Source organism: Zingiber officinale, chromosome 3B, assembly GCF_018446385.1.
Source record: "Zingiber officinale cultivar Zhangliang chromosome 3B, Zo_v1.1, whole genome shotgun sequence".
Classification (NCBI taxonomy): Eukaryota; Viridiplantae; Streptophyta; class Magnoliopsida; order Zingiberales; family Zingiberaceae; genus Zingiber; species Zingiber officinale.
The window spans coordinates 60,153,717-60,170,281 of NC_055991.1; the positions used below are offsets into that span (position 1 = coordinate 60,153,717).

The 16,565-nt window shown below is 40.1% G+C and overlaps 1 non-coding gene across 1 annotated transcript; it reads left to right on the forward strand.

Annotated features, from left to right (window-relative positions):
* The first annotated feature begins 15,959 nt into the window (after positions 1-15,959).
* Positions 15,960-16,066, forward strand: LOC121968814. The gene has a single exon (XR_006108349.1). It is a non-coding gene; the product is annotated as a small nucleolar RNA R71 (small nucleolar RNA).
* Positions 16,067-16,565: the final 499 nt, after the last annotated feature.

The following is a 16,565-nucleotide window of genomic DNA, read 5'->3' on the forward strand; positions in this document are numbered from 1 at the left end:
TATTTGTGGGGAATTTACACTATCATGTCAAATGACACAGCCGGGGCTTGATTAGGCTCGGTATAGAGAGTGGAGTCTGCATAGTTAGGAGCTTAGCTAGAGGCACAACCGTTAGGGATGACAATCGGTCGGGTTCGGGTCGAATTCTATATCCTCCGTCCCTATATCCATCGGGTATAGGATCTCCGATGGGTATACCCATACCCATTAAAGGATCAGATATCTTCTATAGTTATAATTTTTCTTCTTTCTATCCAACTATTTATTGGTTGCTACTCGGAATACCGTCCTAGTTCCCCTGTACAAAAATTTGTACAAGCATAGAACTATCCTAGCTACCCATGTGCTCTACTGAAGTTAAATTTGGATTGCAAATGATGCTTAACATTATTAATCCAAATTGTCCTTCAGAAGTTAAACTTGGATTGGAAACGATATTTAACATTTTTACTCCAAGTTTAACCGATGTGATCTTCCTAAGTTAAATCATATTACAGAAGTTAATCAAATATCTATTTCTAAGATCGGCTTCCAAGTTAAACATCGCGAGACACTAGGCCTTATTGGGTATGGGATCATCCACCACTTCCTACACAAAGCCTCACAAAGAAATAAGATATTTAACTTCTTACAGTAAACTAGGTTTAACTATAGAGATCTCAATAGAAGCACATTATCAAAACATGAAATCGAACAATAAAATCAATAACAAAAACGATAACTTAAAACCGATAACCTCTTGTGTTTGATTTTTCAAGATCTATACAAAAGATGAACTAGTTATGATGCAGAAACCAATAACTAGTTATACCTTTTGTAGCTTATTGACCTCTTGATCTTCTATTGTATTCCTCTCATTCTCTTGGACGTCGTGTGGGCCATGATCTTCCAAGATGAAATCCATCCAAGCTTCTTCCTTTTCTTCCAAGGTCCAACCACCAACTAACCTCCAAGGGATGCTAGACAATAGAGCTTCCTTCTCTTCTTCTTCTCCTTCAAGCAACTGGCCACTAAGAGATCACCACACTAGATGCCATCGGCCACCAAGAGAGAAAACAAAAGGAGAAGAGAAAAGGACAAGGGCCGACCACCAAGGATTGGAAGAGAGGAATAGAAGATGTGTTATCTCATGAGGCACCCCTCAATCTCTTTTATAATCCTTGGTCTTGGCAAAAAGGGAAAGTTTTAAACATAATTAAAACTTCCTTATATTCCTTGCCAATGACTAAAAAGAAAAGTTTTAAAACAAATAATTAAAACTTCCTTTAATGCTTGTCATGGTCGGCCACCTACTTGTGCTCTAAACAAGGAAAGTTTTAAACACAAAATTAAAACTTCCTTATTTATTTCTTGTAAGAAATTTTAACAAAAAAAAATTTCTCTTTTAAATCCCTTGTTGGTTATAAAAGAAAAATTTTATAAATTAAAATATCTCTTTTAAAACATGTGAATGGTTACAAAAAAGGAAAGTTTTATCAAAAATTAAAATCTTTCTTTTAACTACAAATAAGGAAATATATCAAACCGTTCTCTTAATGCTTTGTAGAAAGCTATAAAAGGAAAGATTTAAAATTTAAAAACTCTCTTTTAAAACCATGGCTTCCACAAAAGGAAAGATTTTAAAAATTAAAATACCCTTTTATTTTAATGTGGTCGGCCACCTAGCTTGGGCTCCAAGCATGGCTGACCACAACATGGCTCAACTCTTTGGCTTGGCCGGCCCTAGCTTGGGCTCCAAGCTTAGCTTGGGCTCCAAGCTTAGCTTGGTCGGCCACCATAAGATGGGTAAGAAGCATGACTCTAAGTGGATATAAGGCTTTATAAATAAGAGGATATAATAGGGACTGAGAGGAGGAATTGGTTTTGGTCTCCCAATGAGCTTGAGCTTCCCGTGTTCGCCCCGAACACCCAACTCAAGTTCACCAATAATATCTCATTCCACTAAAGAGTTATTATTGCACTACCGCACCAATCCCATATTATAATATGGGCTCCTTCTTATCATGAGTGCGTTAGTCTCCCTGTGTTTAAGATATTGAATGCCCACTAATTAAATGAGTTACTGACAACTCACTTAATTAATATCTAGCTCCAAGAGTAGTACCACTCAACCTTATCGTCATGTCGGACTAAGTCCACCTGCAGGGTTTACATGACAATCCTTATGAGCTCCTCAAGGGGACATCATCAACCTAGATTACTAAGATACAGTTTCATTCTATAATCAACAACACACCATATAAATAATATCATTTTCCAACTTATCGGGCCTATTGATTTAACGAACTAAATCACACCCTTTGATAAATTAAAGAAATAAATATTAAGTTTACGTGCTTATTATTATATTATGATTAAGAGTACACACTTCCATAATAATAGAGGTTTTATTTTTTTATGTAGTCAGTATAAAAAGAAACTACCTCAAATGGTCCTGCTGAATACACTCAGAGTGTACTAGTGTAATTTTATAGTCAAGATAAACTAATACCAAATTATACTACAACCATTCCAATGGTTTATCCCATTCTATCTTGGTTGTGAGCAAATATTTATAATTTATAAGGAATTGATAACATGATCTTCTGTGTGTCTCCTCACACCATGTTATCTACAAAATAAATTAAATGGACAACTACACTTAACATACATGTAAATATTTGACCAACGTGATTCTTATTTCAAAATAAATATTTATACAAAAAGTTAGACTTTTAGTATACACTCTAACACTATTATCATTCAACAAAAATATATTAAAATTTATAACCTATTAATATATATATATATATATATATATATATATATATATATATATATATATATATATATTAAAAAATAGATTAAACATTTATATAGTCTCCTCCTAATATCAATAAAAATGTTGATTTTGGAAAAAGAAAATTTTCTTTAATATATGTATATATATTATTTAATCGAGTATTCAGGTCGGGTATCGGGTATTGATAGTCCCTCCATACCCTCCTTCATTCGGGTCGGATATCAGATCCTCCATCGGGTTTGAGTGAAATTGCCATCCCTAACGACCGTGTCAAATGACATGGTCAAAACAAGGATAACCCACATTGCCGTGTCAAACGACACCGCCAAGGCATGGTTACATTCGGCTAAAGATTATCTCCACACTTTAAGGGGACACGACTGAGTGAAATAACACGATTGGGATAAAATTTTCACACACGGCTATGACAAATGACACGGAAGCATTATTATAGTTGGGAGTGTAGACACGGTCGTGTCTAATGTGACATGATCAGACTATGAAAAACTCATTTTTCCTCTTTGGTTCCTCCATTTATTTGCCCATAATATCTCCACGCCCATGCGAACACTATGGCCAGCTTGTGGAGATCGGTTAACCTACAAAAAGATATAATTTCATTAAGCTCCATATGAAACAAAATACAAATAAAATAAAAACAAAAAGAACTCTTGGGTTGCCTTCCAAGATGTGCTTGTTTAAGGTCTCGAGCTTGGCCCCAACTAGCTTAACTTCGAGTCATATCCTTGGAGGATTGGATTTTTCCTCCAAGGGTGGTTGTGTCTTGATCCTCCCTCATCCAAGCTCTTGCCGGACAGATATACTTTTCATTTTATGGCAGGGGCCTCCTTCCATTTCTTGTCAGACTAAGTGATACATTTGGCAGCCTCCTATGGGGATGGAATAAGCATTTTCTTGTTCGACTTCGTCCAACCTGTGACAAAAACATTTAAGAGTAGATACATGGTTAAATAACTTTAAAAGATCAAAATCAAGCATATCCTCGCTTACTTCTAAAGACAATCTATACTTTTTAACATCAATTACCGCTCCTACTATGGCAAGGAAAGGCCTTCCAAGAATTATAGGAATCTTGGGGTCCTCTTCCTTATCAAGTACCACAAAATCAGTAGGGATGATATAACCCCTACTTCCATCGACACATTCTCAATGATACTAAGCGAGTATCAGCATGAATGATTAACAAGATGAAGTGCCATGGTGGTCAATTTTAATTCATCGAGTTCCAACTTATTACAAATTGATAATGGAATGAGGCTAACATTGACCCCTAAATCACAAAAGGTTTTGCTAAAAAATGTTGTTCCTAACTTTCAAGGAATTGAAAAGTTCTCAGATCTTTGAGATTTGGAGGCAATGAGTCAATCATAAGTGCAGTGATCAGAAGGGCACTGCACTCCTCAGTTAACGACACAGTCTCGATTCCATCTTTCTTATGCTTGTTTGACATCAACTCCTTCATGAATTTGGCAAATTTTGACATTTGTTTCAACGCGTCCATCAAAGGGATATCGATGTAGAGTGGCTTAACTTTCTCCAAAAACTTGACAAATTCTTCATCTTTCTTTGTGTTAAGTCTTTGAGGGAAGGGATCGGCTATATTATTGGTTGAGTGGGAGAATGCCTTTTAACCTCAATGGTACTCTCCTCCTCCTCCTCTTGGGTGTCGCCATTGTGAGAGGAGATGGAGAGGGCTCTCCATTAGTTTCTGGTCCTTTCCTTAAAGCAGTCACTTGGGGTTCTCCCAAGGTCCATCTACTTCTAAGCTCAACTCTATTGCAATGCTCGACTAGGTATACATTTGGTTTTCCTAGAAATGACCCAGGTGCTGTAGAAGGTGATGTAGCTATCTGGACTATTTGATTATCCAACATCCTCATATATTTCTCAGAGTTCTTCATTCTTTGGCTTAATTGTTTGATGTCATTCTTTATTTAAAATTGATTTGCTAAGATCTCCACAAGCAAATTTTTAGTTCTTGATGGTTGGTAACTCTGCTATTATTGAGGCTGAAAGTTCTGTTGTTGTCCTGGTTGATAACTCTTTTGTTGACCTGGTTGATAGCTTTACTGTTGAATATTCTTGTAGGATAAGTTAGGATGACTTCTCCATCCGGGATTGTAAGTGTTGGAATACAAATTGTTTCGTCACATTGTTCAATTTGAGCTAGTTGCACAGTAATAGCTCCAAGCGGCCAAGCTTCTTGAGTATGTTTCATTCTTCCACAAGAGTCACAAACTCTCATTATTGTGTTCACCGTGCTAGAACTCATTAATTCAAACTTCTTAGACAAAGCATCAACCTTCGTAGTGTTGGTTAGTCCTAAGAAAATCGTACCGATTCCACTGTACAAAATTTTTTGTACAAGTGTCAAACCTTTCCTTAAATAACCTATTTTATTCTTTAGAAGTTAAATTAGGAATCGCAGACAGAACTTAACATCATTGATTTCAAATTTAACTTATCTGTTCTTAATGGTTTAGATTTGAATCGCAAGCGGAACTTAACACTATTGATTCAAATCTACCTAAGTTATTAATTCCATAAATATTAATTTCCAAAATTGGCTTCCAGGACTGCATGGCGAGGCACATGACCTTCTTGGATATGGGAGCAACCACCACTGCCTAGGCAAAGCCTTTTAAGAAAAGCTAATATTTATTTCCTTAAATAGCTCTAGGTTAACAAAAAAGAACAATCGAATCACAAATTCGAAAAAGAAGAAAACACAAACTCGAAAAAACTATTTCGAAAACTCTAGAATCATATGCCTCTTGTGTTTGGTATTTCCATAAATAACTATACAAAGAAAACTACTATGATGTGGAAAACAATTACTAGTTATACCTTTCTTTGTAAGCAAAATAACCTCTTGATCTTCTACCGTATTCCTCTTCTTATCTCGAACGTTGTGTGGGCAACAATCTTCCGAGACGAGAACCACCAAGCTCCTTCTTCTCCAAGCTAGATTCGGCCACCAAGAATTCTCCATGAGAAGTAGAGGTCCGGCCACCACCACCAAGCTCCAAGGGATGCAAGAAACAAAACCTCCTTTCTCTCCTTCTTCTCCTAGCTTGAACCGGCCACCATCAAGAGCTCCAAGAGGGGATAAAACCGGCCACTAGAGAAGAAGAGAAGAGGAGAGGGAGAACCTCTAAGGGCCGGCCACACCAAGGAGAAAAAGAGAGGAAGAAAAGAATAGAGTTGTTCTACATGAAGGCACCTCTACCCCCTCTTTTATAATCCTTGGTCTTGGCAAATAAGGAAATTTAAATAAAAATTTCCTTAATTCTTCTGCCATGAAAAGGAAAATTTAATTAATTAAAATTAAAATCCTTTTCACAATTGTAATGGTCGGCCACTTTAATCCCAAAACAAGGAGAATTTTAATTAACACAAGAATTAAAACTTCCTAATTTGTTTCCGGAAATTTATAAAAATTTCTTCAATAATTTTCCCTTCATGGTGGATTATAAAAAGGAATTTTTATAAATTAAAATCTCTCTTTTAAACATGTGGATGATTTATTAATAAAGAATTTTTTTACCAAAATTTAAATCATCCTTTTAAAACATGTCTTCACAAAAAGAAAGATTTTAATTAAAACTCTTCTCCTTTTAATTCCATGTGATCACGTTGACACATCAGCATTGGCAAAGCTTCTCACATTGACTTAATTGGCAAGCAAAAACGTGAATTGCTAAAGCTTCTCACGTTGATTTAATTGGCAAGCAAAAACGTTTTATTGCTAAAGCTTCTCACGTTGATTTAATTGAACGTGAATTGCTAAAGCTTCTCACATTGATTTAATTGGCAAGCAAAACGTTCATAAGCTTCCCGTGAGTTGCTGTTCTGTTCACGTTGATTTCAACAATGTGAAGCAACACCAACAACATTAACTAGAAGATAGGTTTGGATGGATATAATTCTCTATATATAAGAGGCTACGATAGAGACCGAGAGGAGGAATTGCTTTTGGTCTCCCGATGAAATTAAGCTTCCCGTGTTCGCCCAGAACACACAACTTAATTCCATCAATAATAATTCATTCCACTAAAGAACTATTATTGAACTACCGCACCAATCCCAAATTATATTTTTGGGCTCCTTCTTATTATTAGTGTGATAGTCTCCCTGTGTTTAAGATGTCGAATGTCCACTAATTAAGTGAGTTACTGACAACTCATTTAATTAATATCTTAGTCCAAGAGTAGTACCACTCAACCTTATCATCATGTCGGACTAAATCCACCTGCAGGGTTTAACATGACAATCCTTATGAGCTCCTCTTGGGGACATTATCAACATAGATCACTAGGACACAATTTCCTTCTATAATCAACAACACACACTATAAGTGATATCATTTCCCAACTTATCGGGCTTATTGATTTATCGAACTAAATCTGACCCATTGATAAATTAAAAAAATAAATATCAAATATATGTGCTTGTTATTATATTAGGATTAAGAGAACACACTTCTATAATAACTGAGGTCTTTGTTCCTTTATAAAGTCAGTATAAAAGAAACGACCCCTAAATGGTCCTGCTCAATACACTGTAAGTGTACTAGTGTAATTATATAGTTAAGATAAACTAATTGTAACGACCCACCTTCTACTGGCTAGGCTGTGAGGCCGATCGTTACATTATGCTGCCTAATTCATGTGCGGAAAGATGATTTGATGAAAAATTTTGCTGAACTAATGAATATGCTTCTGTTAATAGCTATACTATCTGAACTTAATGTTTAAACTACCCCTTGAATTGCTATGACTATTCTAGAAGGGGTGTTCTAGGTCTTTGCTGTCATCTGGAGCTGAACTAAAGTGTTTTCAGCTAGTACTAGGCCTCTGATCGATTCACGGATCGATCCAGCGTACTACTGTGCACGGAGACTATTTTTGATCGATCGGCTGATCGATCCAGGTTGGACAATCGATCCAGTGATCGATTCAGGACCCTACTGTACGCGGGAACTAGCGTCTGGATCGATCGGCTGATCGATCAAGGATGGCTAATCGATCCAGTGATCGATTCCAAAGCTCTCTGTTCGCAGGAGCAAATTCCCCGATTCCTCGATCGATCGGTTGATCGATCCGGCAGCTTCCTGTTCGCGAAAGAAAGTGACTGGATCGATCAGCTGATCGATCAACGGATCGATTGAAGACCCCCAATCGATCGGCTGATCGATCGGGGTTTCTGATTTCATATCAGAACCTGATTTCAGCCCTGGTTCGAGCAGGAATCTCATATACCAACTCTAAACTAACTGAAATGCATTCTAACAACGATTAACTAGCATCCTAAACATGGCATGGTGCATATTTCACTAGTTCATGACTTTGAAGCAAACTGAAATGCGAAAACTAAAAGTAACAAGGTTCTAATAGTTAAACTTGCTAAATCCCTAAGATCTTCATTCCAAACTCATTTTTCACACACACATCTTCGTTGCATTGACCTCCAGCCTCCGCTAGTCCATCTTTCCTTTACCTTTATCTGCAGTATAAGGAAAAGAGTATCTGTAAGCTTGAGAGCTTAGTAAGAAACCATCTACCTCACAAAAACATGCATACGATGCAATGTATGCTTTTTAAAACATGCTATTGAAATCTATGCTGAACATGTTAAAGCATGGCATGGCATACTATCATACAAAACAGAGAATCAAAACTGATCATAGAACTGTCACATGTATCAATAAGAAAGAGCTAAACTAAAGCATGAACTGTGCTACACTAAAACTAAGCTAGAACTGAAATTAAACTGTATACACAACTGATTTGTGAGTTTTGAAAACTATTTATCATAAATAGGTTAAAATAATAATCATGCTGCTGTTTGGGCCCGACAACTGTACTTGCTATGCGCCCATCCCTAACTAGACCCGGGTTTGCAAGTCCCGAATTTAGTAGGGTTTACTAGGTTATCTAAACCTAGGGACGACTGTGGGAGTCCAACCCAATGGATAGTGCCACTGCTAAAAATAAAATACTGGTTATAACTAAATTTTCTTATCTTGCTATTTCTAGGTTATCTGAACCTAGAGCTAGGTTATCTGAACCTAGAGGCGACTGTGGGAGCCCACCCATTGGACCGTAGTCCCATATAAGCTTTAGTAAAGCTGCATATACTAAATAAATGCTTCTATCGTATTTAGCTAACTATTAAAATGCCTAAGTTGCATTTTAATGGTGCTGAACATACTATCGGGCACTTGGCGTGCGCTGTTGCACACCCTATGTGCCACAAATCCATATACTACTAAACTAAAGCATGCAATCACACGAGAACTACTTATACTACAGGTGAGGGGTTTCTTACCTCCTGCCCTAGTTTTCTTACGATTCTAATCGCTAAATTTCCGGAGAAGACGATCCTTTCGACAATCTTCTCGCGTCTATGCGTTCCTCTCGCGGAGGGGAGCGTCCCCGTAACCAAGATGTCACCGGAAGAAGCCCTTGGGACTCTAGGGATGGAACCCTAGGCGTGCTTGTGGTTGGCGCCGAGAAGAGAAGAAGGAAAAGGGAGAGGGCGGCGTGTGAGGGTTTTGGGAGAGGAAAGTTACGAATAAAATAATTAACTCCTCTCTTAATTGCCCTATTTATATTAAGTGGTAACTTCGGCCCAACTCTAACATAAATATAATTGATTTCCTTTCTTTCAGCACGGCCCTGCTGGGTTCACTTGGTTACTAAAGCTATCTAAAGGTTATCGGACACGATAGGTCCCGGGTTCGATTCCCGCTTAAGCTATTTTACGTTTCTATTTCTTTTTGCTACTTCCGCTACTCTAAAAATTCCATAAAAATATCCTAAAATTCCAGAAAAATCATAGAATATTTCTAAAATAATTTTGAGAATTTTCGGGCGTTACAATCCCCCATACCTTATAAAAAGTTCATCCTCGAACTTAGAATAACTCTGGGTACTTCTGTCTCATACTAGCTTCTGTCTCCCATGTTGCCTCTTCTGTGGTGTGATCTTGCTAAATGACTTTTACTAATGGTACCTCCTTGTTCCGCAATTTCTTAACTGCTTGGTCTATTATCTGAATAGGCCGACTATCATAGCTGAGGTCTTCGCGGACTGGTACCGACTGGGGCTCAATCACCTGAGTGGCATCTGGGATATGCTTCTTCAGCATAGAGATGTGAAATACATTATGGATGGCTGACATCTCCTGTGGTAGCTCTAGCTCATATGCTACATTGCCAACTCTTTTAGTGATAAGGTATGGTCCCACATATCTGGGACTTAGTTCGCCCTTCTTCCCAAAACGTATTACTCCCTTCATGGGAGCCACTCTGAGGAATACTGAATCCCCAACTGAAAACTCTAAGGGTCTGCGCCGTGTATCAGCATAGCTTTACTGGTGGCGGATCTGCTGTATAGCTGCTGTGGTATCTGCTACTAGATCTGTCTGAAGTTCTAGTTCTTTCTGTTCACCACTCTCATACCAGCAGATTGGACATCTACACCTCCGCCCGTAGAGAGACTCGTAAGGTGCCATACCGATAGTGCCCTGATAGCTGTTGTTGTATGCAAATTCTGCTAAACTCAGATATTTACACCAACTTCCTTTGAAGTCTAGGGCACATGCTCGGAGCATATCTTCGAGTACCTGATTTACTCGCTCCGTCTGACCATCTGTCTAAGGATGGAAGGCTGTGCTAAATTTCAACTTAGTGCCCAATGCTGACTGTACACACTCCCAAAAGTGTGATGTAAATCTACTATCTCTGTCTGAAATAATGGTTCGTGGGACTCCATGTAGTCTAACGATCTCCTTGAGATACAACTGAGCTAGCTGTTCCATGGAGTAGGATATCCTGATAGCTAAGAAGTGGGCTGATTTAGTTAACCTGTCAACTATTACCCAGATGGTATCAAAACCATTCGTGGTTCTGGGTAGTCCCACTATAAAATCCATAGAAATGTCTTCCCACTTCCATTATGGGATCTGGATAGGCTGCAGAACTCCTCCTGGTCTCTGGTGTTCTGCCTTGACTCTCTGACAGGTCAGACAGGTGCTAACATATCTAGCGATGTCTCTTTTCATTCTAGGCCACCAAAAACGTTTCTTTAGATCTTGGTACATCTTAGTAGAACCTGGATGCATCACATAAGGAGTCCTATGAGCCTCGTCTAAAATCTTCCTCTTTAGTTCCTCCTGATATGGAACACAGAGTCTGTCACCGAAGTATAATACCCCACTATTGGACACTCTGAATTCTCTACTCTCTGATTCTGCTAACCTTTGCTTGGTTTTATGAATTTCAGGATCCTGTTCCTGAGCTGTCTGAATGTCACCAAGCAGGTTAGATGCTAATGTCATAGTAGAGAGCTGCCCCACTATAAGTTCGAGATCAAAATCTGTGATCTCCTTCTGTAGGGGTGGTGACATGGCTGCTAGGGATAGTAAGGTAGCATCGGACTTTCTGCTAAGTGCGTCTACCACCTTATTGGCTTTTCCTGGATGGTAGAGGATATCTATGTCATAATCTTTGACCAGCTCAAGCCATCTACGCTGTCGCATATTCAGATCCTTCTGAGTGAAGAAGTACTTCAGACTCTGATGATCTGTATACACTCTGCACTGAGCTCCATACATGTAATGTCTCCAAATTTTGAGAGCGAACACTACTGCTGCAAGCTCAAGGTCATGAGTAGGGTAGTTCCTCTCATAATTCTTGAGTTGTCTGGAGGCATAGGCGATCACCTTACCTTCTTGCATTAGTACTGCTCCTAGTCCCAACTTAGAGGCATCACTGTAAACATCAAAGCTGTCTGTGTTTTCTGGTAGAGTCAAAATGGGAGCACTGGTCAATCTCCTTTTTAACTCGCTGAAGCTGTTCTCACAGTCCTCTGTCCACTGAAATTTTCTATTCTTCCTGGTGAGAGCTGTCCGTGGGGAGGCTATCCTGGAGAAGTCCTCTACAAATTTTCTGTAATAACCTGCTAATCCCAGAAAGCTTCTGATTTCACTGGCGTTCTTGGGTCTTTTCCAGTTACTCACAGCTTCTATTTTACTGGGGTCTACCATGATACCATCCTTTGAGATGATGTGACCCAGGAAGGACACCTGATCTAACCAAAATTCACATTCTGTGAACTTGGCGTACAGCTGGTTTTGCTGAAGGGTCTGCAATACTATTCTCAGGTGCTCTGCGTGTTCTTCCTGAGTTCCTGAATAGATAAGAATGTCATCGATAAACACAATAACAAATCTATCTAGGTAGTCCCTGAATACTCTGTTCATGAGGTCCATGAAAGTAGTTGGAGCATTTGTCACGCCAAAGGGCATGACTACGAACTCATAATGTCCGTATCTAGTCCTGAATGCTATCTTGGGTATATCCCCTTCTTTAACTTTCACCTTATGATAACCTGATCTGAGGTCTATCTTAGAGAACACTGCTGCTCCCTTTAGCTGATCGAACAGGTCATCTATTCTGGGAAGAGGATACCTGTTCTTGATGGTGACTTGGTTCAGTGCCCGGTAGTCTATGCACAGGCGCATGCTCCCGTCCTTCTTCTTCACGAACAATACAGGCGCTCCTCATGGTGAGTGACTAGGACGTATGAAGCCCTTGTCAAGCAGCTCCTGTAATTGCTCCTGAAGTTCCTTCAGTTCTGCTAGAGCCATGCGATAAGGTGCTTTGGAGATAGGATTCGTACCGGGAATGAGTTCTATCTCAAATTTGATCTCCCTGTCTGGTGCTAGGCCTGGTAACTCTTCAGGGAAGACTGCGGGGTAGTCGCATACGACTCGGACCTCTGCTAGCTGTTGGTCCTTGTCCTGACTGACATTGACTATATGCGCTAAAAATCCCGTGCATCCTGAATCTAACAATTTCTGTGGCTTTAAAGTTGAGAGGAATTTCTTCGCTTTCCTCTTTGGTTCTCCGCTATACTCAAATTGTACTCCTGCTTCAGGTTGGAATATGACTTTCTGTTTACGACACTCGATAGAGGCACCGTGTCTGATTAGGAAGTCCATTCCAAATATGACATCATAATCAGTCATATCTAGCACTATCAGATCACAAAAGAGCTCTCTGTCTGCTATAATGACTGGAACTGCTCTGAGCCAGTGCGTGGATGCCATCATTTCTCCTGAAAGTAGTGTTGTCAAAAACTGACCACGGAGTACCTCTGGAGGTATCGCTAACTTTTCAGAAAATGCCCTAGATACATAAGAATGGGTTGCCCCAGTATCGAATAAGACAGTTGTATTTTGCTGTAAAATACTGATCTGAGCTGTAACCACTGTCGAGCCATTCGCTACGTCCTCTCTGGTTAAGGAGTAGATCCTCACATTTGTCGTAGCTGGAGGGGCTTCTAGTCTCCCCTAGCTGATGTGTGGACCATCTAAAGCGGCCTGCATCTGATGTAGCTGTGCAGGCTATCCTCCATACTGTATCGGCTGTGGTTGAGGAAGACTCGTCTTGTTCGGGCATTGCTTAGCCATATGCCCTTCCTGTCCACATTCAAAGCATCCTCGTGTGCCCTTGCGACAAACTCCTGGGTGAAATTTCCCACAAGTAGCACACTTGGGATAACTAGGCTGTTTGCCGGCTGGTCCTCCCTTTGGGTAACTCCCTGGTTTGCGCTTGTTACTGGAGTTCCCTTTCCAGTTATAGCTGTGGCCTTGTTGTTTCTGAGTACCTGAGCCTCCTTGCCCTTTGGGCTCTGAGAGGACTTGCTTCTGCTGCTTGATATTGTTCTGATAGTGCTCGGTGGTCAGAGCACTGCTGACTAGTTCTTCGGTGGTTTGCTGCCTATGAACGCCGCCAGCCACGTTCATCGCTATTTCCGGCCTCAGCATCTTGAGCATCAACCGGACTCATTCTTTTTCTGTGCTGACTAGTTCAGGGCATAGACGAGCCAGTCTATTGAATTTCTTCACGGCTTCCTCAACTGATAGGTTGCCCTGACGAAACTCAGTGAACTCGTCGTAGTGACGGTTTGTGACCCGCATGTGAAAGAACTCCTCGAAGAATTCTTTCTCGAAGTCAGCCCATGTCATCTGGTTCACTGGGCGCTTCACTCTAATTCTCTCCCACCACATACGTGCATCTCCTGTTAAGGAGAAGGAGGCACACTTCACTTGTTCATGCTCTGGCCAGTCCAGAAGCTCCATCGTACTCTCCAGCGTTTTGAACCAGGCTTGAGCATCCCATGGTTCACTAGTGCTTGAGAAGTTCTCGGGCTTGACTCCTGCCACTGGATCAGATAGGCTTCTCTCTTTGCCTCTGCTGCTGGGGCTACTGGTGCTTTAGGCTGGACTGGTGGAACCTCTATAACTACTGGGGTTGCTATGTTTGGTTCCGAGGTAACAGTGGGAGTATTCTGCTGATTAGCCTTTAAGGTGGCTATCTCCTGTTGTTGTTCTGCTGCTGCTTCTGTAACTGAGCACTACTGCTGTAAGGTCTGGGGGAGGCACTGAACTGCCTGCCTCATGCTGTGGCTTAGTAGCTGGTGCCCTTCTAGCTGGGTGTCCTCGTGCCATTTCTAAAGGAACAAAGGACGTACATGACTAAAGCATCATGTTTACATAGCTAATACTATCATGTTAGTTACTATCACATATAAGCATACTTTAGTTGTCTACAAATATGAAAGCAATAACATAACAAAGTGAGAGGTATTCTTACTTGGAAGCTGCAGGTTCAATGCTGATGTGTGTGTAGGAAGTATGGAACTTTCTGCTCTGATACCACTCTGTAACAACCCACCTTCTACTGGCTAGGCTGTGAGGCCGATCGTTACATTATGCTGCCTAATTCATGAGCGGAAAGCTGATTTGATGAAAATTTTTGCTGAACTAATGAATATGCTTTTGTTAATCGCTATACTATCTGAACTTAACGTTTAAACTACCCCTTGAATTGCTGTGGCTATGCTAGAAGGGGTGTTCTAGTCTTCGCTGTCATCTGGAGCTGAATCCACTGATCGATCCAGCATGCTACTGTGCACGGAGACTAATTTGGATCGATCGGTGATCGATCCGGGTTGAACAATCGATCGCTGATCGATTCGAGGACCTCTTGACGGGAACTGGCGTCTGATCGATCGGTGATCGATCAGATAACTAATCGATCCGCTGATCGATTCAGCTCATGGTTGCAAATTCCCCGATTCCTTGATCGATCGGTTGATCGATCCGGCTGGCTCACGGATCGATCGATCGATCGATCCACCGCCGTCGCGAGCGCCGGATCGATCAACCGATCGATCGAGGAATCGGGAATTTGCTCCCGCGAACAGAGGCTTTGGAATCGATAGCTTGGATCGATCGACCGATCGATCCGCACGCCAGTTCCCGGCGGTCCCGAATCGATCATCGGATCGATTGTAACCTGAATCGATCACCGATCGATCCAAATTAGTCTCCGCACGTACCGGATCGATCCGTGAATCGACTAGCTAGCTGCTTTAGTTCACTCCGATAAAAGAAGACCTGGAACACCTTCTAGCATAGCCACAGCAATTCAAGGGGTAGTTTAAACATTAAGTTCAGATAGTATAGCGATTAACAGAAGCATATTCATTAGTTCAGCAAAATTTTTCATCAAATCAGCTTTCCGCACATGAATTAGGCAGCATAATGTAACGATCGGCCTCACAGCCTAGCCAGTAGAAGGTGGGTCGTTACACTAATACCTAATTACACTACGACCTTCCAATGGTTTGTTCCTTTCTATCTTGGTCGTGAGCAACTATTTTTTAATTTATAAAAAAACGATAACACGATCTTCTGTGTGTGACATCATACACTATGTTATCTATAATATAAATTAATTGAACATCTACATTTGGTATATATAAATGTAGACACTTGACCAATGTGATTCTTATAAATATTTATACAAAAGCTAGGCTTTTAGTATACACTCCAACATGTAGATATTAAACTCAAAATATCTAGGTCATATTTTTCTGACATTTTAATCGGATTTCTAGGGAAAATCGTTCCACTTCTTTCTGATGCCCACTAGTGATGATTAAGTGTCACACTCTTTATTATTTCTTCAACTTTATCTGAACATTTATTCATGAGTGTCCCGCCAGAAGTGGAGTCAAGAGACACTTTAGTATGATTGTTAATTCCATTATAGAAAGTGTGAATCACTAACCATTTTTCTAATCCATGATGTGGACATGATCTTAGCATACTTTTGAATCTATCCCACACTTCATAGAGAGATTCTGTATCAGTTTATTTGAAGTTAGCAATCTGATTTCTCATGTGCGCCATTTTTCTCGGTGGGTAGAATTTGTCTAAGAATGTTTGCTCATACTGCGCCGAGAATGTAATACTGTTTGATGGTAAATAAGTGAGCCAAAGTTTCTCTCTATCTCTTAAAGAAAAACCAAATAGGAGTAGTTTTACTGCATCAGCTGGTACTCCGTTCATACTTCTTGTTCCATAGATTTTATAAAAAACCTCCAAATCTTGGTTTGGGTCCTCATGTGCGCCTCCACCAAACTGATGTCATTGGACCATTGTGATTATTGCAGGTTTAATCTCAAAATTATTAGCTCTGACAGTTGGTCTGGTAATACTAGACTGGTGACTTCGAGCATACGGTGCTGCATAATCTTTAAGAGCTTTGTTTGTCATATTTTGTTTTGCTTACTCCTCTTATTACTTTTACAAAATTTTTCTTCTTATGAAGGTCCATTCAATCTTAGGGTCTATAGGTAATAATTCTCTTGCAGAATTATACCTTCACATACAAGAGCAAGAC